General features: G+C 42.6%; 7 non-coding genes across 7 annotated transcripts; all 7 read right to left on the reverse strand.

Moving 5' to 3' along the window:
- Positions 1 to 2,297: 2,297 nt before the first annotated feature.
- On the reverse strand, positions 2,298 to 2,479 carry LOC141204277 (U2 spliceosomal RNA). Its single transcript, XR_012275235.1, has one exon. It is a non-coding gene; the product is annotated as a U2 spliceosomal RNA (small nuclear RNA).
- A 6,097-nt stretch (positions 2,480 to 8,576) lies between these two features.
- LOC141204280 (U2 spliceosomal RNA) lies at positions 8,577 to 8,761 on the reverse strand. Its single transcript, XR_012275238.1, has one exon. It is a non-coding gene; the product is annotated as a U2 spliceosomal RNA (small nuclear RNA).
- Positions 8,762 to 15,231: 6,470 nt separating this feature from the next.
- LOC141204913 (U2 spliceosomal RNA) lies at positions 15,232 to 15,422 on the reverse strand. The gene has a single exon (XR_012275762.1). It is a non-coding gene; the product is annotated as a U2 spliceosomal RNA (small nuclear RNA).
- Positions 15,423 to 16,537: 1,115 nt separating this feature from the next.
- Positions 16,538 to 16,728, reverse strand: LOC141204914 (U2 spliceosomal RNA). The gene has a single exon (XR_012275763.1). It is a non-coding gene; the product is annotated as a U2 spliceosomal RNA (small nuclear RNA).
- Positions 16,729 to 17,843: 1,115 nt separating this feature from the next.
- On the reverse strand, positions 17,844 to 18,034 carry LOC141204121 (U2 spliceosomal RNA). The gene has a single exon (XR_012275093.1). It is a non-coding gene; the product is annotated as a U2 spliceosomal RNA (small nuclear RNA).
- A 1,115-nt stretch (positions 18,035 to 19,149) lies between these two features.
- Positions 19,150 to 19,340, reverse strand: LOC141204915 (U2 spliceosomal RNA). Its single transcript, XR_012275764.1, has one exon. It is a non-coding gene; the product is annotated as a U2 spliceosomal RNA (small nuclear RNA).
- Positions 19,341 to 20,455: 1,115 nt separating this feature from the next.
- On the reverse strand, positions 20,456 to 20,646 carry LOC141204068 (U2 spliceosomal RNA). Its single transcript, XR_012275040.1, has one exon. It is a non-coding gene; the product is annotated as a U2 spliceosomal RNA (small nuclear RNA).
- Between the last annotated feature and the right edge of the window lie 1,107 nt (positions 20,647 to 21,753).

A 21,753-nucleotide genomic window follows, 5' to 3' on the forward strand; every position in this document is an offset into this window, starting at 1 on the left:
AAAATATAATAGTGTCTTAAAGGGGTTTTCCAAGACTTAAAGAGGACTTGTCCCTCGCCATAAATATGTAAATGCCGCTGTTCTCCTGACTCCGGCATTGTTTTTCTTTTCTTCCTGCTCCTCTCCGTTCCTGACATCTGTCACTCTCCTCTAGCCCTTTAAGCCAACTGGGCAAGGCCTTCCTGAAGACTCCCACAGAGAGGACTTGATGACCACGCCCACTTGGCTATTAAAAATTATGAACTAGATTTCTATAAAGCGGCTATATCTCAGGAATGGAGAGACGCAGGAGCAAAAGAAAAACAACACCGAATTCAGGAGAACAGCGGCATTTACACCAGGTAATAAAATTGCATATTAATGGCAAGTGATAGGTCCTATATAGCGGGCCAGCTATCATTAGGATGACAGTTATCTTTCCCGGCTCCCCCATATTCAGGAATGCTCATTCCTGTTTTCTCTAAGACAGAGTCGCTGCCAGAATCTTATGTCAGCTGCTAATTTCAGGGTCAGAAAGTAAGGATTGGGTGATTAAATTCCAACCGCCCGATTTTTATGTCCCCCAACATAATCTGTCATGAGGCCCCCATACACAGTAGAGGGTAGACCAATCCCATTGAAATCACCCGATCCTGGTCCACTGCTTTGGAATTGTGTTACATGACCTTGTCACTCATCGTCCGGTCCCATTAGTGCAACCTGGGCAGCTGCACAGGGGCACCAGAGGTAAGGGGGCTCACGTATACCTCCAATGCAGGATGATCTGATGTAGAAAAAAAATGGTTAAAACATCTGAGAGTGATTTATCGCTAGTTTAGTTGTAGGTTATGGAGACATTTTTTTTTAGATGAATGAATCGATTCGCAGGAGACTGATCCAATGGCCAGGTGTCATGGGTGCGTCAGATGTGACAGACAGTCGCCCTGCAGTTGGTTGCAGGAGATCCCTTCGTTTGGCATTACGGACATCTTCTTAGCGGTCTCACTGTAGGACCCAGCGGCTACCTCCCTCCTGTTCTAATTGACAATCAGGCCTGGGTGTTTAAATATTTCCAGGTTGCTACACAGAGGTGCCATTGATATTCACATGACCCCTTGTGAAGGCTTGGAGCAAGTGCAGTTCTTACTTCCTCTCTGGTGCTAAGAGGATGTGTGTGCCATCTCTCTGAAGTCGACTCAAGCTAAGCTACTTCCCCTGTGTCTGTCTCCCCTTGCTGTCTTTAGTTGTCAGTGGGGATCGACTAGTGCTCACCCCCCTTCCCTATCCAGGGTCAAGCGCTAAGGAAATACAGGGATAGGTTCCTGTGCGGCAATTGGTGAGGAACCAATATAGAGTCGGTAGGGGAGACAGGGTGATTGCAGATCAGCCTAGGAGGTCTCCATTTCCCCCTTTCCCTAGTATCTGGGCTCCCTTCCCCTCATCCCTTTGTGTCGCACTTTGTCTTTCCTACACTGTGCGTGACATCAGGTCAGTGGTGGGCACTAAATGAGACCCCTGAGAGCCACCTTATTTCTTCCTGCCCCCCGTCTCTTCTTCAGATTAGCCGGCCTGGCATGACGTTATGGTTGCAGCATGATGTACACCAGGCCATATAATCAGAAGAGGAGCCGGGGATGCCGGCAGCTAAGAGGCGGCTCTCATGGGTCCTGTCCAGCGGCCACAGAATACTGATCTGGTTCCTGAAAATGTATTCTCCCACCTCTAATTGGATCCACTGTAAACAGACTGATGAAATATTTTACCTTCCTTTTGCTCAGGATTTACTGGAATGCGCACAGGAGAGCTGTGCTGGACACAACATCCAGCCCGAGAAGGTCTTCCTGGAGGAAATGATCCAGACGTATGAGATGATGATTGTCAGAAACGGGTAAGCTGTAACTACAGAAGTCCATGGGACGGGGGATTTATTCTTCGCTGTTTCCATTTTATACAATGGACCATGCTGCATTTTGTTTATCCCGTACAGTTTTATGTTGGTTGGAGAGCCGTTCTCTGGAAAAACGAAGGTCCTCCACGTCCTCGCTGATACGCTGTCTCTTATGAATGAGCGAGGGTGCGAAGAAGAAAAAGTGATTTACCGGACAGTGAACCCTAAAGCCATCACCATGGGGCAGCTGTTCGGGCAGTTTGATCCAGTGTCACATGAGGTTTGTCTATGATTGGAATTATTGTTTACTAGATGGTGGCCCGATTCTAACGCATTGTGTATTCTAGAATATGACAAAATCCGACAAACAAGCAAAATGAACAAAAAGCATTGAATTCAATTCTTTCTGATTTTAGAAACTGCATTAAAGAAGGGGTGCACCGGTCCTGGAGATACTGCAATACCAGGTCAATGCGTGGAGTGGACAGAGCAAGCTCTTTTTCCATCTCCCTGTTCTAAAAATCCATTTAATATATGGTCCCCAGATAGGGGACGTATCAGATATTAAACTGATAAGAACAGATTTTTTTTTTATACCATTCAGTAAAATTTTTCAAGCAACAATCAATAGTATAAAAACTCATACTACGTTGCCCAGTCTTACATCATAATGGTACTTTCTTTATTTCATATTTATAACTTTATACTGAAACAGTTGTAAGACCTTTTGAATGGACAAAAACTATAAAAACATACCATTGTCATAAAAAATGACAGATCACAACACTTAAACAAGGACTTACTGGTACTTTACCAGTGACCTCCATTTTTTGACTTTCCAAAAACCTTCTGAATCAGAGCCACCACCGCCACGGCTATCCCATAAATAAACTATGTATAACCTTGACAAAACCATCCTAACACAATTATTAACTGAGATTATTTTCCTTTTAAATAAACACAAATTCCTAACGTCCCACAGACTTTCTATTACACATGCCATTATCAACCACAACAATCTCTCTTTCACCCGGCTACTTGCACCCATCCCAAACATTACCACTCTCCAATTTATAAAATTCACGCCCGCTAGTTCCTTGCATAAACCACCCACTCCCTTCCAAACACTCTGAGCATAATCACAATTCCAAACCAAATGCATAACAGTTTCACTCGCCCCACATCCATCCCTCGGACATACCTCTGTTCTAATCAGATCCCTCCTCTTCTGTACCTCTCTCACAGGCAAAATCTCATGCAAACTCATCCATACGATATCACGCTGCCTATTCGATATTCCTTTTATACTCAGGTTCCTCCATACACACAACGCTTCACTCGATCTCAAGCCCCTAATGTTACATTCAAACTCTCTAACTCGCATCCTTCTCCTTACATTCCTTATCACTTTGAAATCACCCATAGGAACATCCAACAAATCATGCTTGACAACAAATTTTTCAACAAACTCATACCACACTGGACATTTAAACGAAACAGGCACTCTTGCATCCCTTCTCATCCATTTCAACCCAAACAACATCCATCCAGCCATATATTTAATCATATAAGCCGTCTTGTTATCCCTACCTAACAGAACAACCACTGTTTTAATAAAATTTAAACCAAGACAAATTTCAAAATTTGGGAAATCCATTCCCCCATGTTCACGTAACTTACACAAATATTCCCTTTTAAGTTTTTCCATCTTACTTTCCCAATAAAACGTAAAAATTAGCTTCTCAATCCGCCTAAAACCCCTATAAGGGGCTGGAAAAACCACTGACACAAAAAGTAACATAGGAAGAATCACTGACTTAATAATAAGGACTTTGCCTGACAATGTCAAGTCCCGCAACCTCCAAAAATTTAACTTCTGTTCAATCCTCTTACCGCATTCATCCCATCTCTCATTCCCTTTCAGATCTTTGTTAAACCACACCCCCAAAACCTTAATAGCACCTTCTTCACATATCACACCATGCATCCTAACACTCGAATCCCCGAAACACTTAAAGCTACACTTCCCCCAATTCACCCTAAAACCAGATGCACCACAAAAGAAATCTAAAAGCAACCTTGCTCGATTCATAGCAGCCATATTATCACTCACCACAACAACATCGTCCATATACCCCATTACCTTTACAGTCTTTCCACCACTCCCTGGGATCAGAAGACCATTCATCACTTTCTCTTTCCGAATCATGCACAACAGGGGCTCAATCACACTTATAAACAGGACAGGGGACAACGGACACCCCTGCCTGACCCCTGATTTTATGCACACCTTCTCACTCAAACATCCATTCACTAACACTTCACTCACCACACCATCATACAAACACCTTATGGCATTCACAAAAACACTAGGAAAACCCATCCTAACTAACACCTCAAACATAAACGCATGCGACACTCTATCAAAAGCTTTCTCAAAATCCACACAAAAAACCATACATTTCCCCTTCCTAAACATACAATCTCCAATTACGTCCCTCAACAACAAGAGGTTATCAGTCATACACCTACCTGGCACCGCGCACACTTGATCATCACCAACCACACTTCCAATCACCCCACGCATACGGTTAGCCAGAATTTTGCTAAAGACTTTATAATCTGCATTGAGTAATGTAATCGGCCTCCAATTACGCAAATTCTTTTTCTCACCCTTCTTATATAGTAAAACAACTACTCCTTCTTTCATGGAATTACAAAGTACACCATTCATCCACATATATTGACATACCTCCACAAAATCAACACCAATCACATCCCATGCTTTTACATAAAACTCCACAGGCAACCCATCTTTCCCAGGTGTTTTATTCTTTTTCGCACCATCCACCGCCTTTTTAACCTCATCAAAAACAATATCTTCACTCAAACACTCACGTTCCCCTGATTCAAGCTGACTCTCCAACATACCTAACACATGCTTTTTCAAACCCCCATCCACCCATTTAGACTCAAATAAACTACTATAGAAACTATGTACCTCATCCAACACTTCCCTTCCAACCACAGTCATACCATTATCATTTACAACCTCATCCAACTCATCTTTTTTACTGCACATTTTTTTAAAAAAGTACCTCATACACTTCTCATCCATATCCAAATGCTCAACTCTCGTCCTAAAAATAATTTCCTTCCCACGCTTTTCCAAAACACGCTTCATCTCATCTCTCGCTCCTCTGAGTTGATCACTAACATCAATTCCTTTCATACTCATTTTATGTAACCACTCAATCCTCATATTTAAATCTTTAAATCTGCCTCTTTCAATTGCTGCTTTTTTATAACCCCACCTCCTAAAAAAAATCTTAATTTCCACTTTCACCCAATCCCACCATACAGTCACATCCACAAAATTATTTTTCCTAGACCTCCACCATTCATACTTACTTTCGAAGTCTCTCATAACCCTAACATCCTCTAACAACCTAACATTTAGCTTCCATACCCCAACACCATGCACCATTTTTTTATCACCTTCAAACATACCCCACAAACATTCATGGTCTGTGAAAGAAAAAACATGCTGTTTAAAAAATTTACACACCAAACCTCTATTTGTATACAGCATGCGGTCAATCCTGGACACTATTCCTCCCCTATCAGCTCTATATGTGGCCGGTGGTGGCTTACTCAAAAATTCCGCTGCATCTAAAAAAGAAAAATCAGATGTAATTTGATTAAGGACCTTACCCGTGACATCAATTTCCCCTTCAGAAACACAATTGAAATCACCAACTAATAATATTGGAATCCTTCCAGGCAAAAATAAACGTATTTTCTCTAATAGTGCTAACCTATCCCCTTTGTTAATTGGACAATACACGTTAACAATTTTCACCCTCCACCCTCTCCCCTTAACCACTGCCATTATACAACGACCTGGCTCCACCACCATATAATTTTCAAAACTTAAATCCCTATTCCCCAACAAAATCCCCACACCATCATTTTTGTTTGTCATTGAACCTGACCAAATGCTATACCCATATACCCAGTCCTTTTCAGGAGGTGACTCTTCAATTCCGCACTCTTGCAGATAGTAAATATTTGCTCCAAGATTTTTTAGTTCTTCCAGTATAGCCAATCTTCTAGGCTTAGATTTTATAAGCCTTACATTTATTGACAGTACACTACAGCCCACGTTGGAGCCCATTTTTTAACCATATTCGGTAAAAAAGAACATACCCCCCACCGAAGAGTCAACCTTTCTCGTCTTGAAACTCGATTCCTGATGTTAAGCAGAGAATGCTGGCCCCCTCCTCCAAAAAAGACCTCCTAGGAGAGGCACTGTAGCTCTCGGGATAGCTCCTATCACTTAAGGGGCTGATGCTCCCAATACTGGCAGGTGAAAAATCTGGCCGGAACTTCTTTGCAGAAGACACATCAGAATCCTCATCAGGGGGCCTCACCACAACCCCGGTGAAGTCACCCTGGCCACCACCACCTTCATGAATTGCCTCTGAGCTTTCCAAAGCCAACACCGGCGTTGTGGAGAGTGAACCGCTCACTTCTCCCTCACCACTCACATCAAGCAGAATTGACATATCTGCAGGCTCTATCTCAACAGCGCTTCCACCAGCAGGATCGGGTGCTTGCTCCATCTCTTCCATGAAGTCCCTTACTGCCTCGATCGCCTCACCAATAGTGGCGGCAGTAGTAGGACGTGGGGACACGGCCTCTGCATATGACCTGGAACGATGGGGACAGTCCTTGAAAGCGTGTCCCTCCTCGCCACATGCATTACAAACCATGGAGTTAGTACACTCCATTGCCAGATGACCCTCTTTATTGCATTTCCCACAAAACTTCTGCACCGTGCAGTCCTCTTGGTAGTGTCCAAAGGATTTACACTTCCTGCAAAAACGCGGAGCACCAGGAAAATACATATACCCTCTATCCCTCCCGATGGCAAAACTGAGGGGAGGGTAGTGGATACCCCCAGGTCCCTGGGGGTCCTCCTGGAACCGTACAAAAAATTTGTGTTTGCCAGTCCACAAGCCCACCTCATTCCTCACCATGTGTGAGTAGGACACATAGCTGCAATGACGGTTCAGGAATCTAGTAATGTCCTCCACATCCACAAGGGGGTTGTGCATAAACACAATAACTGGCACTTCCCCCTTAGTATACAATACCGTGAATGTAAGCCCATCAAGAGCCGGATGATCCAAGGCTTGCTGATCCTTTAGAGTCTTGAAAAGATTCTGGCAAGCTGCCATACGATCAAGGACTAAAACGTACCGGCCATTCTTTGGGAACTCCTGTAGGCAAATGATGTCTCCACGACCAACATTCAAAATCTTGAAGATGACGACTTCCACCAAGAACCGCAGGTTAAAGAAATTCCTCCTCGACTCCTCAATATCAATGCGAAAAGCATTTTTGACCCGAATATCATCGGTCCCGGCATAGCGAATCTTGACGCCCATTATCACCTCTCGTTTCCTCTGGACCCCCCCCAATAGCAGCAGGCAGCTTAAGCCACCTAAGTGGCGATGCTGCAAGGCCGAGGGGGAGACACTATAGGATCCTTCTGATCAGATACAAGATCTAAGCCAAAAGGCCGAGAAGCGATAACCAGAATTGGTTTCGGACTACGGTGCCACCCAAGGATCCTGAAAAGTCCATTTGTGGAGATGGCCACCTGGACTCCCGTTAAGAAGACATGCTGTCAACCTCTAGATCCCTCACATGCCTGCACTTTTCAGCTTGCTGCTGCTGCAATCCACGCGTTTTAGATCTGCATAACTCCACCTCTTTTAGCACAGCACCCTCACCCCCGGCTGTTCCCACCCGCCTCAACACCGTTGGAAGGGAGGAGAACCAATTAAGGCGGGGGGGGGTGGAACGAGCAGCTGTCTACACTTAGCAGGAGGGTTGCTGATTACTTACCTTTCCTGCTGCTGCTGCTGGCTGTCCAGCAGCAGACTGAAGGTGGCTGCTGCTGTGCGCAGGTATATAAAGGCTCAGAGCCTATTATGACATGCGCAGCCAGCGTTCCATTGCCACATTCCATCTACTGCAGGCGGGATACCTGGATGGCTGAATGTCACTGAGAAGCTCACAGAGACCGCCATAAGCAACAGTTTAAAAGAATGCCACAGACTAATCAACCAAACTTTTTGGGTTGGTTTCTCTTTTATAGTCTGCAGGCATTAAATGAAAGAAGTCAGTGTTCCAGCAGAGGGAGACAACGTTTCACAAAAGGCATTGTAGCAAACCAAAAAAGAAATTTTAAGCGCAGCAGAGTAACCAGCTCACATACCTGTTAGCTCAGGTGAGTTTAAAAGGCTGCTGTTGATAACAAGGGCATTTGCTAAATAGATGGTGTGTGTGCAACAATATACTGAAAGGTCAATTATATTGTGCAGCTTATCTCACCACCTGTAGTTATTTAGGTGAAAGCTCCAAAATGCTTGCCTAATATGTCTGTTTATCCAAAAGGAAGTAAAGAGGGAGAGCTAGATAGATAGCATTGCATTACATTACATGGCAATGCAATGCACAGTTGCTGAAGTTGAACCAAAATGAGCTTGTCATCTGGCTTCTGCAACTTTTAACATGAAAAATCCAATGAGGAGAAGAAAAGCAAAGCCAAAGAGTCCATCCCAAAATCCGACAAACAAGCAAAATGAACAAAAAACATTGAATTCAATTCTTTCTGATTTTAGAAACTGCATTAAAGAAGGGGTGCACCGGTCCTGGAGATACTGCAATACCAGGTCAATGCGTGGAGTGGACAGAGCAAGCTCTTTTTCCATCTCCCTGTTCTAAAAATCCATTTAATATATGGTCCCCAGATAGGGGACGTATCAGATATTAAACTGATAAGAACAGATTTTTTTAATTTGGCTATCCCCTCACAGGGATAAAACCAGTTTTATTTAAAAATTACACAGATGTACAGAAATAAAAGCAACATTTTACATCATTACAAATTTTTATACATTGTCTCGAAACATACGAGACTTAAAAACATAAATTATTCAAATAGGATAGAAATTTGCATATATTCAAATTAATAAAATGTTACAAAAATTCAAAATGTGTTCCATACATTGACATCCCATTTTAGGGAGATATTTGGATTATTTTTTTTATCTAATAAAAAATATACATACATTTCACTTAAACAAAAACTAAAAACATCATTTAAAGACAATTCATCATGATTAAAAATTAAAATATTTCGGGCTTTCCAGAGAGCTATTTTGGCGCAATTTATTGTCTTCCATGCCATAATTTTTTGGTCTTCTGTTGGGCATTCCATAAGTCCATAAAGTATTGTGGCGTAGTTAAAGTCTTTGAGGTCTGCCACTTTTTCCATCAGAGGGAGCAATTTTCTCCAGAACGCTTTTGCAAAAGGACAAGTCCATAGTAGATGTTTCACTGATTCCTCCTCTTGACATCCGCTTCTTGGGCAAATGGCAGACCTCACGAGTCCTCTTCTATGTTGGAATGCCCGGCACGGAAGACATTGGTGTGCGCAGCTCCAAGCCAAATCTTTCTGTATATTAAAAAGATATTTTGCATTAATGACTTTCCATATATTCAATATTTGTTCATCATCATAGCGCTCAATGTTACATAACTCTTCATTTTTACAAAGACTTTTAATTAATTTCTTACTATTTTGTAGATCTCCCGCTTCTTTACCCCCTAAATTAAAATGAATCACTATTTTTTCTAAAATTAAATAATGCGTTGGCAGTTTAAAAGCATATGGAGATGATAAAACCGTTTCAAACCACCCAAACTTTCTCATAAAAAAACCAGTGTTATAACGCATAAAAAAGGACCAATAGTGATTTTTAAAAAGGGCATTAAAACAGAAGCAAAAAAATTTAATTAAAAGGAACCTACTAAAATCTGGAAAGTCTTTCTCACCTTTGAGCTTTGGTTTTGTTACAATTTCTCTTTTTAATTTCTCCATCTTAGAACTCCAGAAAAAAGTAAAACATGCTTTAGTGATCTTTTTTAAAATATTTACAGGGGGAGGGAAAACCAAACTCAAATACAATAAAAGAGGCAAAATGACCATTTTTATAATTAATACTTTACCCTCCATCGTTAATTTTCTCATATTCCACATACATATTTTCGTATTCACTTTCTGAGCTACCGCCTCCCAGTTATTTAGACCATTATTGGATTCACAGAAAGAAATACCTAAAATATTAATAGAGTCAGTTATTGGAATAAAAACATAGTGTAAAATCATCTCCCCAATATTTAAAATACTACTCTTATTAAAATTAACCTTAAAACCAGAAGCTGTACAAAAGGATTGGATCTGTTTGAGTGAGTTTTGTAGTGATGGTGCATCTCGGCAAAGGACCGCCACATCGTCCATGTAACCCACCACTTTTGCTTCTGTTCCTTTGCTTCCAGGTAGAGGGATACCACATATTTGTCTATCTCTACGGATTGCACATAAAAGTGGCTCAAGAGCACAAATAAAAAGTAGTGGGGACAGGGGGCACCCCTGTTTTACCCCTGATTTTAAAAAAACATCTTGTGTCTTGAAACCATTTACTAAAATCTTACTTGTGCAGTCCTTATAAAACGCTTTAAGAGATAATAAAAACCTTTCTGGTATGCCCATTTTTTCTAAAACCTTAAAAAGATAAAAATGAGAAATCTGATCAAAAGCTTTTTCGAAGTCAATTGATAAAATTGCCATCTTCCCTTTTCTGTTTTTAATGTCTTCAATACAGTCTTTAACAAGGTTTAGATTGTCCCAGATACTGCGCTCAGGCACACCACATACTTGGTTTGAGTGGATTATTTTTCCTATAATTTTTTTAAGGCGGTTTGCACAAATTTTTGCCATTATTTTATAGTCACAGTTTAGTAGGGTTATAGGTCTCCAGTTTTTTAAGTCTGTCTTATCACCTTTCTTATATAATAATGAGACCTCCCCTTTTTTCCAGGATTTTAATAAAACCTTATCATTAAAAACTTCAGTAAAAACATAAAACAGATCCTCTTTTAAAATATCATAAAATTTTACATAAAACTCTATAGGAATACCGTCTGATCCAGGGACTTTTCCAATTTTAAAACTTTTTATGGTTTGTAAAATTTCTTCTTCTGTTATGTTTTGTGATAAAAACTCTTGGGAGGCGGTATCTAAAACAGATGTTATTTCTTCTAGAGAATTTTGCATTATATTTTCATCTATTCTTTTATCATTAAAAAGATTAAAATAGTAACCATGTACCTTTTCCAAAATTTTTCCCATATTTTTCTCTCCATCTATATCTTCAATTACTGTTTTTTTCTCTCTAATTTTTTTAAAAAAATATCTAGAACATTTTTCGTCTTCCTCCACGTGTTTTATTCTGGAGCGGAAAATGAGCTCTTTCCCTTTTTGTTCTAGTGATTTTGTTATTTCTTCTTTCAGTATTTTAATATCTTTTTCTACTTCTAGACCATTTTCTCTAAGTTTATATAAGGTCTGTAACCGGGTATTTAAATTATTATATAATTCTAGCTTTTCTTTTGCTTTATATATGCTTTTCTTAATAAAAAAATCTTTTATTTTTTTTTTCATTTTATCCCACCAGGCACTTATAGGGACATTTACATCTTTCTTCCTCCTGCAGTTTTTATAAAATTCAATAAAATCCGATAAAATCTTAGAATCATTTAAAAGGGATACATTCATTTTCCAAGTTTTTTTCCCACATTTTTTATTAGCATTAATTTTTACACTAAAAGATAAAAATTTATGATCTGAGAAGATATTATCGTGGGTTTCACATTTATCAGGTAAAATTTGTTCTGAACCGAATATAAAATCTATTCTTGAACTGCAATTTAAATTGCTCCAGGTAAAGCCGGCTTCTACTGAACTAGTCTTGTTGCATTCTTTATAAATATCAACAAGTCTAAAATCACTTAAAATATTACTTAACATACCGGTAGTTTTGTCATAGTTTCTACTTACGGCTGTAGAGCGCCGACTTTCACCCTTTAAAATACAATTAAAATCACCTGCGAAGATAAAAGGTTCAGAGGTATTAATAAATAATGGTAAAATCTCTAACATGTCAGCTCTTTCATTTTTATCTGGGGACCCATAAAAATTTAAAAATTGCCATTTTACACCATTAATAAAAGCTTTAACTAATAACATACGACCTGGTAAAATCTCTTGGATAAAATCAATTTGAACGTTTCCCTTAAAAAGTATAGCTATCCCTGCTGATCCGGTAACATTTGACCCGGACCACACTGATGGGCCACATTTCCAATCCTCTTTGTATTTTTTGTAGGATACTGTGTGCGGGATATTGCATTCCTGTAAAAAGAAGACGGAAGCCGTAAGACAAGTTAAAAAATTAAATAATGTTACTCTTCTGGTTTTTGATTTTAGACCCCTCACATTGAGGGAAATGCCCTTAAGTTCTGCCATTGGAGGAAAGTAAAAAAATTATATAAAACAGAAATACGGAACTTACTTCCTATCCGCTGAACCGGCCAGACCACTTACGCTCGAGCTACTTCCCTCGTCCGAATTTATCGTAAGTAAGGACTCCATGGAGGAGGAACTTGACTCACCAAGACAATGACCCAACGCTACATGTGAGTAGCTTGGGAGACAACTAAGAGGAACAGCACCCTGGGTCTCCATGGGCTGGCCATTCAGATCCTTATCAGGTGGGTCCCCAGGTGGCTCCCCTGCACCCAGGGGAGGCCGACACACAGGGGAAGGTTGGGTACAAGGCAATGTACCCGAGCTCACGGAGCTGGCAAGGCCCGGCTCCCCACCGGGGTCAGCAGGGTCCGGGACTTTTGGGGGACCAACGTCCACCTCCCCACCAGGAGATGTGTCCATCTGATCCCCATCAGCCGCTCCATTCGAACCATCTTTCTTCCCTCTTTTCTTTTTATGGGGACCCACCGTAGTCCAGTTAGCCTCAGACTCAGGCCCAGGAAACCCAGTTTTTGCCTCGGGCTCGGTGTCAACCTTCTGCCGGTCTCTTTTGGTTTTACCGATCATGCCCTTTTGTTCCTTTTCTGCCTTTCTTTTAGCCTCCCTGTTGTCTTGGTGCCAACTTTTCCTCACTGCTTGGGAGTTACCCTTCATTACCTCTGAGCTTTCCTCATCACTCGAATTGCCCTCTTTGCTCGCTGAGGCTCCAGGTTGTTGTTCCTCCTCCTGAGGGGTGGTCTGACCTGTTGGTTCATTTTCGGATGTCCTGGCCTTTTCCTTCCGTCTCTGTTCGGCCTCCCAGAACCTATGTGGGCATGAAAAATAAAAATGACCAGGTTTTTGGCAGAAATTACATTTTTTATCATGAGGACATTCTTTGGTGTCATGTTCTGTACTAGCACAGTTTCTACAGGTTGCCTCACAGTCATCCTTAAAATGGCCATATTTTCCACAGTTTCTACAAAAGGGTGGCATACCAGAAAAAAAGAAGTCTCCATTTGAGGAACCTATTTTAAAACGTGCAGGAGGGAGTTTCACACCGCCTGGGAAATTAGGGTCTCTTTCACATGTTACTAGAAATTTCCATTTGGACGTCCATATGTGAAACTCATTAAGTACTTTCCCTATACATTTTACACTTTTAAAGTACATTGAAAGAAAACATGTTAGTTCCACTGAAGTAACGAAAGGAGAAAATACTTTAAGGATTACCATTTTTACCTCATCCAGGACGTGCTCGATAACTTGTATTCCTTTTAGAATAGGATTGTTTTTTGCCTTTCTGGCTCTTACCAGGACATCCTGAAAAATGCCTTCCCCGGTGAAGGTGATGTCATAATCGCCACGCCTCGGATAATCCTGGATAGAGAGAATCTCGTTCTTCTGCACATGAAAGAGCCCTTCAAGCACGTCCTGGACTACGTACCACAATTTCCTTTCATCACTTCCGCCCTCTGTGAAATGAATACGGATAGTGTTTTTAAGCCTCGCATAGTGAGGCACGAGGTTGGGGTCAACCTCCATGGTAACGCAACAAGAAAAAGCAAATCGCAAACCGCTTGCAATCTGCGCCTTTCAGAGTTCTGTAAACAGAAACACCTGAGAGGCTGGGGGGGATCGCAACCCGTTACCCTGGGACTAAGCCCTCTCCCAATAGCAGCAGGCAGGGGAGCCCACCGAAGTGGGTCACCCTGCAAGGCCGAGGAGAGGGGTACCCGAGTACCTTCTGAACCACAGTCGCCTGTACAAGACACTTGACCGCAGCCAAAAGGCCGAGAAGCGATAACCAGAATTGGTTTCAAACTACGGAGCCACCCAAGGATCCTGAAAAGTCCATTTGTGGAGATGAGCTCCTGGACTCCCGTTAAGAAGACATGTTGTCAACCTCTAGATCCCTTACATGCCTGCACTTTTCGGCTTGCTGCTGCTGCAATCCACGCGTTTTAGATCTGCATAACTCCACCTCTTTAAACACAGCACCTTCACCCCCTGCTGTTCCCACCCGCCTCAACACCGTTGGAAGGGAGGAGAACCAATTAAGGCGGGGGGTGGGGTGGAACGAGCAGCTGTCTACCCTTAGCAGGAGGGCTCCTGATTACATACCTCTCCTGCTGCTGCTGCTGCTGGCTGTCCAGCAGCAGACTGAAGGTGGCTGCTGCTGTGCACAGGTATATAAAGGCTCAGAGCCTATTATGACACGCGCAGCCAGCGTTCCATTGCCACATTCCATCTACTGCAGGCAGGATACCTGGCTGGCTGAATGTCGCTGAGAAGCTCACAGAGACCGCCATAAGCAACAGTTTAACAGAATGCCACAGACTAATCAACCAAACTTTTTGGGTTGGGTTCTCTTTTATAGTCTGCAGGCATTAAATGAAAGAAGTCAGTGTTCCAGCAGAAGGAGACAACGTTTCAGAAAAGGCATTGTAGCAAACCAAAAAAGAAATTTTAAGCGCAGCAGAGTAACCAGCGCACATACCTGTTAGCTCAGGTGAGTTTAAAAGGCTGCTGTTGATAACAAGGGCATTTGCTAAATAGATGGTGTGTGTGCAACAATATACTGAAAGGTCAATTATATTGTGCAGCTTATCTCACCACCTGTAGTTATTTAGGTGAAAGCTCCAAAATGCTTGCCTAATATGTCTGTTTATCCAAAAGGAAGTAAAAAGGGAGAGCTAGAAAGATAGCATTGCATCACATTACATGGCAATGCAATGCACAGTTGCTGAAGTTGAACCAAAATGAGCTTGTAATCTGGCTTCTGCAACTTTGAACATGAAAAATCCAATGAGGAGAAGAAAAGCAAAGACAAAGAGTCCATCCCAAAATCCGACAAACAAGCAAAATGAACAAAAAACATTGAATTCAATTCTTTCTGATTTTAGAAACTGCATTAAAGAAGGGGTGCACCGGTCCTGGAGATACTGCAATACCAGGTCAATGCGTGGAGTGGACAGAGCAAGCTCTTTTTCCATCTCCCTGTTCTAAAAATCCATTTAATATATGGTCCCCAGATAGGGGACGTATCAGATATTAAACTGATAAGAACAGATACTACACTTGATCTTAGCCAAAAGGCCGAGAAGCGATAACCAGAATTGGTTTCAAACTACGGAGCCACCCAAGGATCCTGAAAAGTCCATTTGTGGAGATGAGCTCCTGGACTCCCGTTAAGAAGACATGTTGTCAACCTCTAGATCCCTTACATGCCTGCACTTTTCGGCTTGCTGCTGCTGCAATCCACGCGTTTTAGATCTGCATAACTCCACCTCTTTAAACACAGCACCTTCACCCCCTGCTGTTCCCACCCGCCTCAACACAGTTGGAAGGGAGGAGAACCAATTAAGGCGGGGGGTGGGGTGGAACGAGCAGCTGTCTACCCTTAGCAGGAGGGCTCCTGATTACATACCTCTCCTGCTGCTGCTGCTGCTGGCTGTCCAGCAGCAGACTGAAGGTGGCTGCTGCTGTGCACAGGTATATAAAGGCTCAGAGCCTATTATGACACGCGCAGCCAGCGTTCCATTGCCACATTCCATCTACTGCAGGCAGGATACCTGGCTGGCTGAATGTCGCTGAGAAGCTCACAGAGACCGCCATAAGCAACAGTTTAACAGAATGCCACAGACTAATCAACCAAACTTTTTGGGTTGGGTTCTCTTTTATAGTCTGCAGGCATTAAATGAAAGAAGTCAGTGTTCCAGCAGAAGGAGACAACGTTTCAGAAAAGGCATTGTAGCAAACCAAAAAAGAAATTTTAAGCGCAGCAGAGTAACCAGCGCACATACCTGTTAGCTCAGGTGAGTTTAAAAGGCTGCTGTTGATAACAAGGGCATTTGCTAAATAGATGGTGTGTGTGCAACAATATACTGAAAGGTCAATTATATTGTGCAGCTTATCTCACCACCTGTAGTTATTTAGGTGAAAGCTCCAAAATGCTTGCCTAATATGTCTGTTTATCCAAAAGGAAGTAAAAAGGGAGAGCTAGAAAGATAGCATTGCATCACATTACATGGCAATGCAATGCACAGTTGCTGAAGTTGAACCAAAATGAGCTTGTAATCTGGCTTCTGCAACTTTGAACATGAAAAATCCAATGAGGAGAAGAAAAGCAAAGCCAAAGAGTCCATCCCAAAATCCGACAAACAAGCAAAATGAACAAAAAACATTGAATTCAATTCTTTCTGATTTTAGAAACTGCATTAAAGAAGGGGTGCACCGGTCCTGGAGATACTGCAATACCAGGTCAATGCGTGGAGTGGACAGAGCAAGCTCTTTTTCCATCTCCCTGTTCTAAAAATCCATTTAATATATGGTCCCCAGATAGGGGACGTATCAGATATTAAACTGATAAGAACAGATACTACACTTGATCTTAGCCAAAAGGCCGAGAAGCGATAACCAGAATTGGTTTCAAACTACGGAGCCACCCAAGGATCCTGAAAAGTCCATTTGTGGAGATGAGCTCCTGGACTCCCGTTAAGAAGACATGTTGTCAACCTCTAGATCCCTTACATGCCTGCACTTTTCGGCTTGCTGCTGCTGCAATCCACGCGTTTTAGATCTGCATAACTCCACCTCTTTAAACACAGCACCTTCACCCCCTGCTGTTCCCACCCGCCTCAACACCGTTGGAAGGGAGGAGAACCAATTAAGGCGGGGGGTGGGGTGGAACGAGCAGCTGTCTACCCTTAGCAGGAGGGCTCCTGATTACATACCTCTCCTGCTGCTGCTGCTGCTGGCTGTCCAGCAGCAGACTGAAGGTGGCTGCTGCTGTGCACAGGTATATAAAGGCTCAGAGCCTATTATGACACGCGCAGCCAGCGTTCCATTGCCACATTCCATCTACTGCAGGCAGGATACCTGGCTGGCTGAATGTCGCTGAGAAGCTCACAGAGACCGCCATAAGCAACAGTTTAACAGAATGCCACAGACTAATCAACCAAACTTTTTGGGTTGGGTTCTCTTTTATAGTCTGCAGGCATTAAATGAAAGAAGTCAGTGTTCCAGCAGAAGGAGACAACGTTTCAGAAAAGGCATTGTAGCAAACCAAAAAAGAAATTTTAAGCGCAGCAGAGTAACCAGCGCACATACCTGTTAGCTCAGGTGAGTTTAAAAGGCTGCTGTTGATAACAAGGGCATTTGCTAAATAGATGGTGTGTGTGCAACAATATACTGAAAGGTCAATTATATTGTGCAGCTTATCTCACCACCTGTAGTTATTTAGGTGAAAGCTCCAAAATGCTTGCCTAATATGTCTGTTTATCCAAAAGGAAGTAAAAAGGGAGAGCTAGAAAGATAGCATTGCATCACATTACATGGCAATGCAATGCACAGTTGCTGAAGTTGAACCAAAATGAGCTTGTAATCTGGCTTCTGCAACTTTGAACATGAAAAATCCAATGAGGAGAAGAAAAGCAAAGCCAAAGAGTCCATCCCAAAATCCGACAAACAAGCAAAATGAACAAAAAACATTGAATTCAATTCTTTCTGATTTTAGAAACTGCATTAAAGAAGGGGTGCACCGGTCCTGGAGATACTGCAATACCAGGTCAATGCGTGGAGTGGACAGAGCAAGCTCTTTTTCTATCTCCCTGTTCTAAAAATCCATTTAATATATGGTCCCCAGATAGGGGACGTATCAGATATTAAACTGATAAGAACAGATACTACACTTGATCTTAGCCAAAAGGCCGAGAAGCGATAACCAGAATTGGTTTCAAACTACGGAGCCACCCAAGGATCCTGAAAAGTCCATTTGTGGAGATGAGCTCCTGGACTCCCGTTAAGAAGACATGTTGTCAACCTCTAGATCCCTTACATGCCTGCACTTTTCGGCTTGCTGCTGCTGCAATCCACGCGTTTTAGATCTGCATAACTCCACCTCTTTAAACACAGCACCTTCACCCCCTGCTGTTCCCACCCGCCTCAACACCGTTGGAAGGGAGGAGAACCAATTAAGGCGGGGGGTGGGGTGGAACGAGCAGCTGTCTACCCTTAGCAGGAGGGCTCCTGATTACATACCTCTCCTGCTGCTGCTGCTGCTGGCTGTCCAGCAGCAGACTGAAGGTGGCTGCTGCTGTGCACAGGTATATAAAGGCTCAGAGCCTATTATGACACGCGCAGCCAGCGTTCCATTGCCACATTCCATCTACTGCAGGCAGGATACCTGGCTGGCTGAATGTCGCTGAGAAGCTCACAGAGACCGCCATAAGCAACAGTTTAACAGAATGCCACAGACTAATCAACCAAACTTTTTGGGTTGGGTTCTCTTTTATAGTCTGCAGGCATTAAATGAAAGAAGTCAGTGTTCCAGCAGAGGGAGACAACGTTTCAGAAAAGGCATTGTAGCAAACCAAAAAAGAAATTTTAAGCGCAGCAGAGTAACCAGCGCACATACCTGTTAGCTCAGGTGAGTTTAAAAGGCTGCTGTTGATAACAAGGGCATTTGCTAAATAGATGGTGTGTGTGCAACAATATACTGAAAGGTCAATTATATTGTGCAGCTTATCTCACCACCTGTAGTTATTTAGGTGAAAGCTCCAAAATGCTTGCCTAATATGTCTGTTTATCCAAAAGGAAGTAAAAAGGGAGAGCTAGAAAGATAGCATTGCATCACATTACATGGCAATGCAATGCACAGTTGCTGAAGTTGAACCAAAATGAGCTTGTAATCTGGCTTCTGCAACTTTGAACATGAAAAATCCAATGAGGAGAAGAAAAGCAAAGCCAAAGAGTCCATCCCAAAATCCGACAAACAAGCAAAATGAACAAAAAACATTGAATTCAATTCTTTCTGATTTTAGAAACTGCATTAAAGAAGGGGTGCACCGGTCCTGGAGATACTGCAATACCAGGTCAATGCGTGGAGTGGACAGAGCAAGCTCTTTTTCCATCTCCCTGTTCTAAAAATCCATTTAATATATGGTCCCCAGATAGGGGACGTATCAGATATTAAACTGATAAGAACAGATACTACACTTGATCTTAGCCAAAAGGCCGAGAAGCGATAACCAGAATTGGTTTCAAACTACGGAGCCACCCAAGGATCCTGAAAAGTCCATTTGTGGAGATGAGCTCCTGGACTCCCGTTAAGAAGACATGTTGTCAACCTCTAGATCCCTTACATGCCTGCACTTTTCGGCTTGCTGCTGCTGCAATCCACGCGTTTTAGATCTGCATAACTCCACCTCTTTAAACACAGCACCTTCACCCCCTGCTGTTCCCACCCGCCTCAACACCGTTGGAAGGGAGGAGAACCAATTAAGGCGGGGGGTGGGGTGGAACGAGCAGCTGTCTACCCTTAGCAGGAGGGCTCCTGATTACATACCTCTCCTGCTGCTGCTGCTGCTGGCTGTCCAGCAGCAGACTGAAGGTGGCTGCTGCTGTGCACAGGTATATAAAGGCTCAGAGCCTATTATGACACGCGCAGCCAGCGTTCCATTGCCACATTCCATCTACTGCAGGCAGGATACCTGGCTGGCTGAATGTCGCTGAGAAGCTCACAGAGACCGCCATAAGCAATAGTTTAACAGAATGCCACAGACTAATCAACCAAACTTTTTGGGTTGGGTTCTCTTTTATAGTCTGCAGGCATTAAATGAAAGAAGTCAGTGTTCCAGCAGAAGGAGACAACGTTTAAGAAAAGGCATTGTAGCAAACCAAAAAAGAAATTTTAAGCGCAGCAGAGTAACCAGCGCACATACCTGTTAGCTCAGGTGAGTTTAAAAGGCTGCTGTTGATAACAAGGGCATTTGCTAAATAGATGGTGTGTGTGCAACAATATACTGAAAGGTCAATTATATTGTGCAGCTTATCTCACCACCTGTAGTTATTTAGGTGAAAGCTCCAAAATGCTTGCCTAATATGTCTGTTTATCCAAAAGGAAGTAAAAAGGGAGAGCTAGAAAGATAGCATTGCATCACATTACATGGCAATGCAATGCACAGTTGCTGAAGTTGAACCAAAATGAGCTTGTAATCTGGCTTCTGCAACTTTGAACATGAAAAATCCAATGAGGAGAAGAAAAGCAAAGCCAAAGAGTCCATCCCAAAATCCGACAAACAAGCAAAATGAACAAAAAACATTGAATTCAATTCTTTCTGATTTTAGAAACTGCATTAAAGAAGGGGTGCACCGGTCCTGGAGATACTGCAATACCAGGTCAATGCGTGGAGTGGACAGAGCAAGCTCTTTTTCCATCTCCCCGTTCTAAAAATCCATTTAATATATGGTCCCCAGATAGGGGACGTATCAGATATTAAACTGATAAGAACAGATACTACACTTGATCTTAGCCAAAAGGCCGAGAAGCGATAACCAGAATTGGTTTCAAACTACGGAGCCACCCAAGGATCCTGAAAAGTCCATTTGTGGAGATGAGCTCCTGGACTCCCGTTAAGAAGACATGTTGTCAACCTCTAGATCCCTTACATGCCTGCACTTTTCGGCTTGCTGCTGCTGCAATCCACGCGTTTTAGATCTGCATAACTCCACCTCTTTAAACACAGCACCTTCACCCCCTGCTGTTCCCACCCGCCTCAACACCGTTGGAAGGGAGGAGAACCAATTAAGGCGGGGGGTGGGGTGGAACGAGCAGCTGTCTACCCTTAGCAGGAGGGCTCCTGATTACATACCTCTCCTGCTGCTGCTGCTGCTGGCTGTCCAGCAGCAGACTGAAGGTGGCTGCTGCTGTGCACAGGTATATAAAGGCTCAGAGCCTATTATGACACACGCAGCCAGCGTTCCATTGCCACATTCCATCTACTGCAGGCAGGATACCTGGCTGGCTGAATGTCGCTGAGAAGCTCACAGAGACCGCCATAAGCAACAGTTTAACAGAATGCCACAGACTAATCAACCAAACTTTTTGGGTTGGGTTCTCTTTTATAGTCTGCAGGCATTAAATGAAAGAAGTCAGTGTTCCAGCAGAAGGAGACAACGTTTCAGAAAAGGCATTGTAGCAAACCAAAAAAGAAATTTTAAGCGCAGCAGAGTAACCAGCGCACATACCTGTTAGCTCAGGTGAGTTTAAAAGGCTGCTGTTGATAACAAGGGCATTTGCTAAATAGATGGTGTGTGTGCAACAATATACTGAAAGGTCAATTATATTGTGCAGCTTATCTCACCACCTGTAGTTATTTAGGTGAAAGCTCCAAAATGCTTGCCTAATATGTCTGTTTATCCAAAAGGAAGTAAAAAGGGAGAGCTAGAAAGATAGCATTGCATCACATTACATGGCAATGCAATGCACAGTTGCTGAAGTTGAACCAAAATGAGCTTGTAATCTGGCTTCTGCAACTTTGAACATGAAAAATCCAATGAGGAGAAGAAAAGCAAAGCCAAAGAGTCCATCCCAAAATCCGACAAACAAGCAAAATGAACAAAAAACATTGAATTCAATTCTTTCTGATTTTAGAAACTG

Source organism: Phyllobates terribilis, unplaced genomic scaffold, assembly GCF_046119375.1.
Source record: "Phyllobates terribilis strain yellow unplaced genomic scaffold, ASM4611937v1 Scaffold_134__1_contigs__length_4944459, whole genome shotgun sequence".
Taxonomy (NCBI): domain Eukaryota; kingdom Metazoa; phylum Chordata; class Amphibia; order Anura; family Dendrobatidae; genus Phyllobates; species Phyllobates terribilis.